This window comes from Balaenoptera ricei, chromosome 4, assembly GCF_028023285.1.
Source record: "Balaenoptera ricei isolate mBalRic1 chromosome 4, mBalRic1.hap2, whole genome shotgun sequence".
Taxonomy (NCBI): Eukaryota; Metazoa; Chordata; class Mammalia; order Artiodactyla; family Balaenopteridae; genus Balaenoptera; species Balaenoptera ricei.
Window position 1 is genome coordinate 20,053,736 of NC_082642.1, and position 13,593 is coordinate 20,067,328.

The window sequence follows — 13,593 nt, forward strand, 5'->3', positions numbered from 1 at the left end:
CTGCTTGAATTTTAAGTGTGTTTAAATTCTATAGCATGAATCTGAGCTCCTCAAATACTCCCATGTGATAGTATTCATGATTAAAAGCAAAGCTCTGAATTATATTAATTCCTAGTTTGACCATTGACCATGCCTAAAATACAATTCATTTATTACTTCATTGAGTCTGTTTTTGTCATTGTATTAAATAAGGCATCATAAATCATTCAAGGTTTAATATGGCCATAAGCCACAGCTAGGAATTGACTAAGAATTAGCTTGGAGTTGATTACAATCCCTGGATTATACACTTTGCCTATAACATTCGCTCATTCTTTCAACAATCATTTATTGAGTGCTCATTGTGTGCCAGGTGCTATGCCAGGCATCGGGGATCTGCAGATCAACAGGATACGGTCATTGCCCTCTGGAAGCGCCATAGTCTGGCAAGAGAGGCAGACTAGAGATAGGCAGTGACCCCTCAGTGTGGTGGGTGGTCTGACAGAGGAGGTGGGAGGCTGGGGGCTCACCCATCATCCTGCAGATGTAGAGGCTACCACCCAGCCTGGGGGTAATGCCAAGGAAACCCCTTCTTCACACATCACTGGACTGCTCAGGTGCCCAAAACCAGTCTGATTCTGGGAGATAGAAACCAGTGTCTTATTCCCAGAATCCTTCCACAACTTTTCTGCAGGGGAGTTTATGGGAATCATGATGGTAGTCACACACCGTACCCATTGCTGTGGGTTACCTGCCCGTCACTTATCTAATCTAGTGGCCCTGAAATAATCATAGATGGTTAAAATGGAACAGGTTAAACATAAATATGAATATTTTCTCCAAAAGCACTTTAAAAATTGAAGGCTTATCAGATTATTCTTATTACAAAAATTACAAAAGTAAAGACATTTCTAATATTTGTGTTGTGACCATCATAACACTGATAACACTGTATGGAAATTCTAAATGATCTGTCTGTCTCCCCCATGATATTCTGAGATCCTTGGGAACTGGGATGGCTTAGGGTGTATCTGTCAAATCCAATCAAATGGAAATATTTTTTAGTTAATGGAAGGTATGAGCCGTCAAGGTTGAAAGTAATTCAGTTTGTCAACAATGAAGTTACTTTTTCCCCAAAGGTTGTCATAGCAAGATTTCTATAGACAGTTGGTCTACATAACTCTTGACTTGATCATGGACTAGGTTGTTCTCTTTAATTAAGAAGTATTCAGTTTTACAGAAAGTTACCCAAAATACTTTATTTGGGTTACCAATTTAGAAAAAAAAATCTTACAATACAATATACTTGACTTGACACTACAACTAAATGGACAGGATTAAATTGTTGATGAATCAGGAGGCAGGTCACTGTGAAGATCAAGTATCACTTGCTTAGAGGGTGCAAATGCCAGTTAACAGCATTCTTTCCGTGAGTTACCACTGGAGTGAGAGATTATTTTAAAATGAAGCCCCAGATTTGTTCAGGTCTAACAGTACTCTTCTGGATGCTGGTTGGCGATTTGATCTTAGGGTCATATGAATTGATCAAGCACACCTAATAGTGTGAGGTGTGGGTATGTGTGTGTGATTTATAAAGAAGTCACTGTGTCTGGAAACTCTATTAGGCACTCATCTAGCCCTTACAACAATGCTCTGACCTAGGTACCATTATTATAGCCAAGATACAAATAAAGAAACTGTGACTTAAAGTTTACCTGCCCAAGGTATAAAACTAGGACTTTGCTGAGCCAGAGCTAGGATGCCTGTCTGCCTGATTTCAATGTTCATACTCTTAATTACTTATTCCATACTATTTCCACTGAGCTGATTTACAGAAGTATTAGGTAAAGCATACAGAATTTAATAGTATCTTCCTGGCTGAATAACACTTGAGAGGAAAAATGCAACCCTCAGAGTCTTTTCTCAGGCATTTGGCCTCAGTTTTTTTCTCATCTGGATCTTTCAGTATCTTTGTCATCCACTTTCCTTGCTAATCTGCCAGTATCCTTTTTTCTCCCCTGATGTGTACAAGTCTAGGGTCAGGCAAAGTTTAGTCCTTGAGGTCTAGTCATTCAGTAAGGACCTGCCATATGCTTAAGCATGCTAGGTGAAATAGGGAGTAAATATGAGTGCTTAGGAAAAGTCTAAGTAAAGTGCAGTTCTAGGAAAACTCCAGGTCATGGATATGAAGCTAAAATGAGGAAACATGGACACTAGGCTGGTTTCCAGCCTTCTCTTCTCCTTCATTCTTCTCAGGAATGTACAATGAATAGCTAGAGGAGGTCTGCATTCTACAAGGAAAGTTCTTGGAAAGTTCCTTCTGCATCCCTTGCTTCTAGTGAAACTGTGGAATATCTCATATGGAAAGAATTTATTTTATGTATATTTGAGAAATTAAAGCAAGTTTCCAGCTTGGAAAGAGATATGTAGGTAAGTAAAAGTCATCTCCTGATTAGGAAAGGTAAGTTCTTTCTACTGTTATGCATGCATGGCTAAATATCTCAAACAGAAGAATCTCTTTTTCTTATTGAGAGGGACCACTTGGAACATAGAAAAGCTTCTTGCAGAGAAAGTAGTTCCCTCATGTGCAAAGAAGGTACAAGAAATGTAAATCCCTCAGATTAGTTTAAGAAGCCTAAAGATAAGGCTCCTTTATAACAGCAATTAGAGGCCAGTACATGGCAATTAATGCTGACAGGTAAGGAAGTTGTCAACCTAAGACCATTTTGGACAAGTTTTTGATATGTACATGAGAGGAAAAAAAAGGATACTTTTTAAAGCAGAATAAGAAATTTAGGATTAGATGAATAAATGATGATACTTTCAGTTGATAATGAGAAAAGCCTGTTGCTTATATTTCTTTAAATCTTGCTCTAAATGGCATCTTCCTTAAATTTGGTGTACAGAATCAATCATCAGAAATAGCTAAATGGTTAGCAAATTTTTTTCTTTTATTTAAAATATATATATATATATATATATATATATATATATATATATATATTTGCAACACATAGACAATATCTTTTCTGTAAGAGCTCCTGCAAACTGGAAAGAAAAAAATTGCTATAGAAATATGGGCAATGGATAAAAAATAGGCAATCCACAAAAGAAAAACTCAAATGGCCAAAAAGAAATACACGCAACAATGTTAAAATGGAATGAATAAAAAAGCAGGTGCCAAAGATCCTCAGATTCCAAAGAAATGCTAGACATGCTGCATGATTGTGAAATCTATTCTGCCAGCTCAGGTGATCAACCACCTCCAGGCTATAAAAAAACAGAGGCTGAAGAGGCCAGTTGAAAAGAGTTGTCAGTATACTGTGCTTTCCCCTCCTCCTTTATCTCACTCTTCCTCCTCATCTCCAGCCATTTGGGAGGGCCTTTAATGGAATTTCTCAGCATGAAGTACGGTCTCCTAAGCCTGCAGTAACACAGGGACTGGATTTTATGTGTCTGAGAATACTAAAGGTGGAGAGTTGTGTCCAGAGCTCACAGAGTGAAAAGACATATCAGGAGCTAGTTTATTCCAGCAACAGTAGGGTGTGCCTGTGGGTTAAATAAATCCAAGGGAAGGAACAAAAGAATTTTTGTAAAAGACTCCATCCAAGTGAGCTTCTTGCCAGAAGCTGGACAACCTCATCAGAAAGAGGTTTTGGATGCAGAGGGAGGTGGGGTACATAAGAGGCCAGCCAGTGAAGAGGCACTGTCCATGAGAAGGGAGCCCAGCAGGGCATCTCTGAGGAGATCAGGAAAAAATCAGCACTTAGGTCATGTCTGCCTCCTCTGGAGTCATGGGGAGACCGAGTTTGAGACAAACTACTTTTTACTCATTCATTAAAAATACAAAACAAACTGTAATTTTTACTAAAAACTTTACTTTTAAAGTTTACAAGGTGGAAAACCAGACACAAGGTGGAAAACCAGACACACCATTCTCCTTATTGCAGACTTCCAAACCTAGAGCAATTCCAAGGTGAGGAAGGTGAAGTTTTAGAGAGGAAAGGAGTACATAGAGTTATATGATGTGACACTGGATCGGAGATTTTAATTTGTTCTATGAAGCTGTTCTTGGAACAGGGAGTGACAGAAGAACTGTTTGAGATGATATAGAACCTGCTAGAGGAGTCTTCCATGGTTCCTAGAAGAATGTGTCTGCAATGGTTTGAATGGACAGTAGAGAAATGAATGAAACTGCTTTTGCTTATACCCTATTGGGGCTATTTGCTCAATAAATTGGTTGCACAGATAAAAATTTCCAACCTTGGAAGAAAAGAAGGAAGGAAAAGAGGGAGGGAAAAAGAAAGGAAGGGAAAGAGGGAAAGAATAAAAGAAGGAAGGGAGGAAGAAAGGGATAGATGGAGAGAAAGAAAAAGAAAAAACAAAGGGAGGAAATGAATGGAAGAAAGAAAGGATGGAGGGAAGGAAGGTGGTAAGGAAAATATATGCTAATAGAAACAACCGAATACCCATTCCCATGTACCAATTTGGCAAAGATGTTTTCTAATAACCAGAGAGGGTGCTGTTGACGAGAACCAGCCTTTATATACTGATTGTGGGAGAGTTAATACAACTTTCTGGAGGGCTTTTGGGGAAATATGTATCAAAAGCTTTTAAAAACTTACCCTTTGAGGTAGATATAACTCTACTCCTGGGAATTTGTTCTAAGAAAATAATTATGGAGGTGCACAAAGATTTTGCTACAGAGATATGCATTGTGATGTGTTTTATAATAATAAAAAAGAAAGGAAGAAAACAGCACAGTAATGATCAAGTAAACTATGAAATCCTATAGAAAGAATGTATGTACTATATATCTTTTTAGAAATATCTTTTAGTTTAAAAAATTACCCTTGGAAATATCTTTTTAGTTTAAAAAATTACCTTATAAGAGTGAATATATATATATATGTGTGTGTGTGTGTGTGTGTACGTGTGTGTGTGTGTGTGTGTGGCAGCTTCATGCCAGCTATTGGCCAAGTCCAGAGTATGGCCATGCATTATGTACTGAATGTTGGTTTGCCTCCAAAATTCGAAATTAGAAGCCCTAAATCCCAGTGTAGCTAAGGAAAGGAAGTACTTCACGTTAAATGAGGTCATAAGTGTGGAGGGTGGGGCCTTAATCTATAGAATTATTGTCCTTGTAAAAAGAGACACCAGAAAACAAACTCCCTCTCCATCCCCCCGCCACTCCATGCTGATAAAAAGCCCTGTGAAGAAAGACATAGCGAGAAGGCAGCTGTCTGCAACCCAGAAAGAGAGGTCTCCTCAGAAAGTGACTCTACTGGACCTTGATCTGGTATTTGTAGCCTCCAGAACGGTGAGAAAATAAATTTCTGTTTGTAAGCCACTCAGCCTGTGGTATTTTGTTCTGGCAGCCCGCTGACTGGTATAGATTTTGGTACCAAGAAGTGGAGTGCTGCTATAACAAATACCTAAAAATGTGCAAGTGGCTTTGGAACAAGGTGATGGGTAGAGGCCAAAAGAGTTTTGAGGTGCATGCTAGAAAAGCCTAGATTGCCTTCAATTGACTGTAGATGCAATGACATGAAAAGCCTCTCTGGTGAGGTCTCAAATGGAAATGAAAAAGTTTATCAGAAACTGGAGGAAGGGCAATCCTAGTAATAAAGTGGTAAAGACCTTGGCTGAATTGTGTTCTAATGCTTTGTGGAAGGTAGAACTTGAGAGGGAATGAATTGGATATTTAGCTGAGATTTCTAAGCAAAGTGCTGAAGGAACAGCTTGTTTAGTCCTCACTCCTTATAGTAAAATGTGAGAGGAGAGAGATAAATTGAAGGAGATGTTAAGCCAAAAGGAACCGGAGGTGGAGTTATGGAAAATTCTCAGCCTATCCATCTTGCAGAAAATGAGAAAGCATGTTTTGAAAAAATGCTGAGGGTGCGGCTGAACAACAATTTGATAAGGAGATTATTATGAGTATGAACCATGGATTTAATCAGCCATCTCAGCAGAAGCCAGGAATAAAGATGGGTTGATACCATCAGAAACACTGCCAGTTTGGACCAAAGGGAGCAAGATAGCACAAGAGAGTTATTTGGCTGAGAACACACTTTATACTTCAAGAAAAAGGAAGAAGGACCCCAAAGGTGATATAGAGATGATCAGAGATGGCACTCCTACCACAGGCCCAGGGGGCAAGGCTGTTTCTTCCTCAGTCTTAGAGGGTGGGTCTCCCTCCTTGTTTTAGCATGTATTTTATATCTCTACTTAAAAGCTCAGCTTGGTTCTGTTCAATGTGATTTTAAAGTTATATTCTGGTGTAAGGATGAGCTTCTTTGATAATCTCAACTCTCTTACGAGAGAACAGTTTCATGCCTAATCTTTTGAATGTGGGTAGTTGCCAGAAAATGATTAAAATGAAGACCGACCAGCAAACACCGAGCATCTAGATTCCTAATATAACAGGGAACTTAGTACAATTCAGAAGTCAGGAAAACAGTTCTGGTGGGATGTCTGGAGGGGCACAAGATATTGTGCCTTGCTCTGTGGTCTCCATCATTTTTATTTAGCAGCAAGGGCTTGCAGTGGTCTCTTAGGCTCACCCTCACTCGAAGCCTACAATTTATGAATGTCTTTCAGCAGGAAGCTATGCAGAGGGCCTTCCTCCACATCAGCTGGCTTGTTGAGGAAGCCCCTTAGCTATTACTAGTCCCTGGGTCTATCTTCTGAGCATTATTGCCTAGAGTCTTGTACACTGCTGTGTTGCACAATCAGTGACTATCATCATGTTCACTTGCCTTGTAAGGTATTTATCAGAGAGCTGCTTAGGGTTCATCCTTAATTGGAAATAAATTAGTATTAGTGGATAAGATAGCAGAATGCATTTAGGTCTGTATGGGGTATGGCTTTAGATTACCAAGAAGGATTTTCTCATGTATAAACCTGGAACTGTCAGTGGTCACCTTCCTCAGCTTTGAAAAATCACACACAAAGAAGAAGAGCTAAGGTCTGGAAAGGTGGAAGGTCCTTAAACAAACTGATGTTGTTTAAGCTCTGGATCCCACTTACCAGAATTCAAATTTGCTGGGTTAGAGAGAAATGAGTGTCTGTTGCATGACACTTAATGAGTTCAAAGTAATAAGATTCTAAGACCTTTTTCTTATACTTAAATATGTACATATATCGAATATATAAAATAAACATATGCATACGCATACAAGAATAACACTGTATTATTATTCAGTGATTTTTTTTCATTTAACAATGAATCTTAGAGATCTTTCCAATTCAAAATATACAGATCTACTTCATTCTTCTTAAAGATCATATAACATTTTATACTATGTGTGATGGTTAATTTTCTCTGTCAACTTGACTGGGCCATGGGTTGCTCAGGTATTTGGTCAAATATTATTTTCAGTGAATCAGTATGCTGAGTAAAGCAGATTGCCCTCCCCAATGTGGATGGGCCCCATCTGGTTAGTTGAAGGACTGAATAGAACAAAATGGCAGAGTAAGAGAGAATTCCTTCTGCCTGGCTGCTTTCAAGCTGGGATATTGTTTTTTTATCTGCCTTTATGAGTCTCAAGCCTGTCAGTTTCCAGACTGGAACTACACCCTCAGCTCTCCTGGTTGTCCAGCTTGCTGACTACAGATCTGAGGACTTGTCAGCCTCTTTAACCATGTGATCCAATTCCTTATAATAAATTTATATATACATTTATATGTAAAGAGATTTATATTGGCTTTTTCTCTTGACAATTCTGACTAGTAGACTATGGATGGGCCATTACTTCTTTGACCATTCCCCAATTATAGGTCATTTATATTGTTTCCAATTTGCCTATTTTAAATAACGCTAAATCCATGTGGCTGGAATGGACTTATTTCCTTAGGAGAGATTCCTAGGAGCAGAATAGCTGAGATGAATTATAAACATTTAAAATCTTATCTTTTGATCTATATTTCAAATTTCCCTTCCAAAAAGGTTTTTCTAGCTTTCATTCTAATCAACAACATATCAACAGTGGCTATTTGCCTATATGCACATGCACATTGGATATTAAAAATATCTTTAATTTGATAATCTAAAGAGTAAAAGGCTGCCATGTCAATATTACTTTAAATTGCATTTACTTGCTTAATTTGAATTTACTGAGTTACCAACAGTGTTGAGGTTCTTTTTTTTAAATGTCTTTATTGAGAATTTGTGTTTATTGTTCATTGAAATATTTTACCCATTTTTCTATCAGGTAATGCTTTTTTCCTGCTGATTAGTAGTTGTTATTTATATACCATTGATATTAATCTTATATTTGTTATATAGATTGCAAATATTTGCTCCTGGTCTGTCACTTGTTTTCATTATTGTTTATGACATCTTCATAGCAGGAAGGTCATGGAATAGTGGTCGTTTGCTCTGGAATCAGACAGCCTAGGTTCAAATCTTACTTCTACAACTTACTAGCTATATAACTTTGGGGAAAATCACTAATGCTTTTTAAGACTTAGTCTGAGCTCTTAAAGGAGGGATCTGTTACAGTGGTACCCAGATTTTGAATTGTTGTGAGCATTAAATGAGACAGTTTATGGAAAGTCCTAACCACATATCCAGTCCTTTTTGTAGATTTTGGAAGCAACTAATTTTCTACATTAAATTCTTTCCTGCTTAAAATATCTAGTGTAGTCTCCATTTTCTATGGTAGAATACTGTGCTACACCATTCAAAGATTGTAAAAGTGTTCTCCTATATTTTTGAAACTTTAAATTTTTGTTTTTGATATGTATTTCTTTAGTCCATCTAGAATTAATCTTGACTATTGTCTGAGAGAGTAATCTAACTTAAAATATAATAACCCATTGTCCCAACATCATTTATTAAATAATCTCCTTTCTCCAATACTTTTTAAATGACATATTAATCATATACTAACTTCTCTTATGAAGGGGATCTAATAAATTGAAGAAGTATTACTGTATTAGAATAAAAATTACAGTAGTATGTAGTGAAATGCATATGATTGTGTTTGGATGAAAGAGCCTTTCAACAAGGGGAAACACATTTTTTTGGACATGGTTGCTTTCAGTCACTCTGTGTAGTTGCCTGGTATCAAGATATAGTTGAATGACAGAAATAAGATAATAAGGGAGAAGACCACATGATGGAGTATACTTACAAACACAGAAGACTGAGCCAAAAGCCGACACTACCTAGGAAAAATGTCCACTCTTAGGTATGTCCACTCTGATTAGAGGCAATCTTCTTCATTCATAACTCTATTATAATTAATAAGAAGACCACTGAAAAATCCAATGAACTCTAACAAAGAACACATTTCTGTGTTGTTTAGTCACTTTTACCTTGGGGAAAGTACTGAACACATTTGGGTTGGACAGTAAACAAAGAAAGAATTTACAAGTAGATGGACTTTGGTGGTACTTAGAAGTCTGGAATACTGCATATACCTACTATTTTCCTTCTGACTTGGTCAGGATTTTCAAATTCACCTGTTGCCTCATCTGTTTTCCCTACCAGCATTTCTTCAAGGAAGATAGTAGAACTCATTCTCCCCGTAGGATATGGGCACTGGTCAGGAATTAGAGCAATTGAATCCTGCTTGAATTACCCTCTATCTTTCCTGGTGCTGACAAGGGGTGTCAAGTTCAATCCAAGGCCCTTAGAAGGGGTAAAAAAGACTGTCAATTACAATGTCCCTTGGTTTGTTGCTGTAGTCTTTTATAAACTTGTCTACTTTAGTACCAACACCAAAGTGTTAAAATTGCTATGACATTATAAGATATGTTAATATCCGGTAGGCAAAACTCCTTCATGGGTTTCCTTCTTAAAATTCTTTTCTTGGTGCCTTCATGCATAATTTCCTTGCTAAGTAAACTTTAGAATCATCCTTTCAAATTTCATAAAGTATCATTTTAAGCTTTTGATTGACATTTATTTGCACTTACAAATTAAATTTCTGGAGAATTGCCCTCCTTACAGTTTCAAGTCTTTCCTTTCAAATTATGGTATGTCTCTATTTAGCATTTCTTTCAGTTTTTCAGTAAAGTTTTATCTTCTCTTTTATATGAATGTCATACATTTCCCATTAGGTCTACTGCTATGTATCTGGTTGCTATTGTGAATGGCACATTTTTTGGCACTGCATTTTCTATGGAGTCATTGTTAATCTATAATGAAGTTGCTAGGTTTTGTATGTTGATTTTACATCCACACCCCTTACTGAACTTTTTTAATAGTTCTAATCATTTTTACATTGTTTTTCTTGGATTTTTAGGGAGACAATTATTATATTTCCAAATAATAATAGTTTTATCTCTTCCTTTCCAATAATTGTACCATTCTTCAATGTCTTGTTGCATTATGTAGTACCTCCAGAATAATGATAAAAGGTGGCACTAATAATCCTGTCTTCTCTTGTTCTTACCTTAAAGAGAATACTTCTAAATCTTCACCATTGACTATAATACTTGCAATATTTCTATTGGATATACCTTATCAAATTAAAAAATTTCCATCTATTAATATTGCCACCTTGCCATGAGTATTATACTGATTTGTTTTATATTTACTTTTCTTTAATAAAAAATGTGCTGAATTTTTATCAAATGTTTGTTTTGGCATCAGTTGGAATGATCACATCATTTTTCTTCTTTAACTTCTTGATAAAATGATCTTCATTAATAATTTCTAAAGAAAACCCAGGCTTACATTTCTAGAATGAACTCTACTTGGTCATAATTGATCATTTTGCATAGTGGCCCAGTTTGGGGTTTATGGATGTAGGGCTCTTAGGAATCTCTGTTAGAACATAGCCTCAGGGACCTGTGGGACTACAACAAAAGTTTTAACATTTGGGTCATCAGAGTCCCAGAAGGAGAGGAGAAAGATGGCCAGGTTGAAAAAAAAAATACTTGAAGAAATAATGATTGAAAACATCCCAAATTTGTCAAGGGACATAAACCTACAGGTTCAAGAAGGTGAGTGAACCGCAAACAGGATAAATACCCAAAAAATCCATACCAAGACATATCACAATTAAACTTCTGAAATAAAAGACAAAGAAAAAATCATGAAATCAGACAGAAAGGCATATTGCATAAAGGGAAGTAGCAATTAGAATGACTATTTCTCATCAGAAACCATGGAGGCCAGAAAGAGGTAGCATAATAATTTCCAAGAGTTGAAAGAAAATAACTGCAAACCTAGCATCCTATACCCAGGGAAAATATCCTTCAGGAATGAAGGAAAAATCCAAACATTATCAAAGGAAGGAAAACTAAGAGAAATTCTCATCACCAAACCTACGCTAAAGAAATGGTTAAACAAGAATCCAACAGCACACTAAAAGGATCATACACCGTGATCAAGTGGGGTTTATCCCAGAAATGCAAGGATTCTTCAGTATACTCAAATCAATCAATGTGATAGACCATATTAACAAATCGAAGGAGAAAAACCATAAGATCATCTCAATAGATGCAGAAAAAGCTTTCAGCAAAATTCGACACCCATTTATGATAAAAACCCTCCAGAAAGTAGGCATAGAGGGATCTTACCTCAACATAATAAAGGCCATATATGACAAACCCACAGCAAACATCATTCTCAATGGTGAAAACCTAAAATCATTTCCTCTAAGATCAGGAACAAGACAAGGTTGTCCACTCTCGCTACTATTATTCAACATAATTTTGAAAGTTTTAGCCACAACAATCAGAGAAGAAAAAGAAATAAAAGGAATACAAATCAGAAAAGAAGAAGTAAAACTGTCACTGCTTGCAGATGACATGATACTATACATAGAGAATCCTAAAGATGCTACCAGAAAACTACTAGAGCTAATCAATGAATTTGGTACAGTAGCAGGATACAAAATTAATGCACAGAAATCTCTTGCATTCCTATATGCTAATGATGAAAAATCTGAAAGAGAAATTAAGGAAACAATCCCATTTACCATTACAACAAAAAGAATAAAATACCTAGGAATAAAGCTACTTAAGGAGACAAAAGCTCTGTATGCAGAAAACTATAAGACACTGATGAAAGAAATTAAAGATGATACAAACAGATGGAGAGATATACCATGTTCTTGGATTGGAAGAATCAACATTGTGAAAATGACTATACTGCCCAAAGCAATCTACAGGTTCAGTGCAATCCCTATCTAACTACCAATGGCATTTTTCACAGAGCTAGAACAAAAAATTTTACAATTTGTATGGAAACACAAAATACCCCGAATAGTGAAAGCAATCTTGAGAAAGAAAAACGGAGCTGGAGGAAACAGGCTTCCTAACTTCCGACTATACTACAAAGCTACAGTAATCAAGACAGTATGGTACTGGCACAAAAACAGAAATATAGATCAATGGAACAGGATAGAAAGCCCAGAGATAAACCCACACACATATGGTCAACTTATTTTTGATAAAGGAGGCAAGAATATACAATGGAGAAAAGACAGCCTCTTCAGTAAGTGGTGCTGGGAAAACTGGACAGCTACATGTAAAAGAATGAAATTAAAACACTCCCTATCACCATACACAAAAATAAACTCAAAATGGATTAAAGACCTAAATGTAAGGCTATAAAACTCTTAGAGGAAAACATAAGCAGAACACTCTATGACATAAAACACAGCAAGATCCTTTTTGACCCAGCTCCTAGAGAAATGGAAATAAAAACACAAATAAACAAATGGGACCTAATGAAACTTAAAAGCTTTTGCACAGCAAAGGGAACCATAAACAAGACGAAAAGACAATCCTCAGAATGGGAGAAAATATTTGCAAATGAAGCAACTGACGAAGGATTAATCTCCAAAATATCCAAGCTGCTCTTACAGCTCAATATCAAAAAAACAAAGAGCCCAATCTAAAAATGGACAGAAGACCTAAATAGACATTTCTCCAAAGAAGATATACAGATTGCCAACAAACACATGAAAGGATGCTCAACATCACTAATCATTGGAGAAATGCAAATCAAAACTACAGTGAGGTATCACCTCACACCCGTCAGATTGGCCATCATCAAAAAATCTACAAACAATAAATGCTGGAGAGGGTGTGGAGAAAAGGGAACCCTCTTTCACTGTTGGTGGGAATGTAAGTTGATACAGCCCCTATGGAGAACAGTATGGAGGTTCCTTAAAAAACTAAAAATTTAACTACCATACAACCCAGCAATCCCACTACTGGGTATATACCCTGAGAAAACTATAATTCAAAAAGAGTCATGTATGACAATGTTCATTGCATCTCTATTTACAATAGCCAGGACATGGAAGCAACCTAAGTGTCCATCAACAGATGAATGGATAAAGAAGATGTGGCACATATACACAATGGAATATTACTCAGCCATAAAAAGAAACGAAATTGAGTTATTTGTAGTGAGGCAGATGGACCTAGAGTCTGTCATACAGAGTGAAGTAAGCCAGAAAGAGAAAAACAAATACCATATGCTAACACATATATATGGAGTCCAAAAAAAAAAAAAGGTTATGAAGAACCTAGGGTCAGGATAGGAATAAAGACACAGACGTAGAGAATGGACTTGAGGACACAGGGAGGGGGAAGGGTAAGCTGGGATGAAGTGAGAGAGTGGCATGGACTTATACTACCAAATGT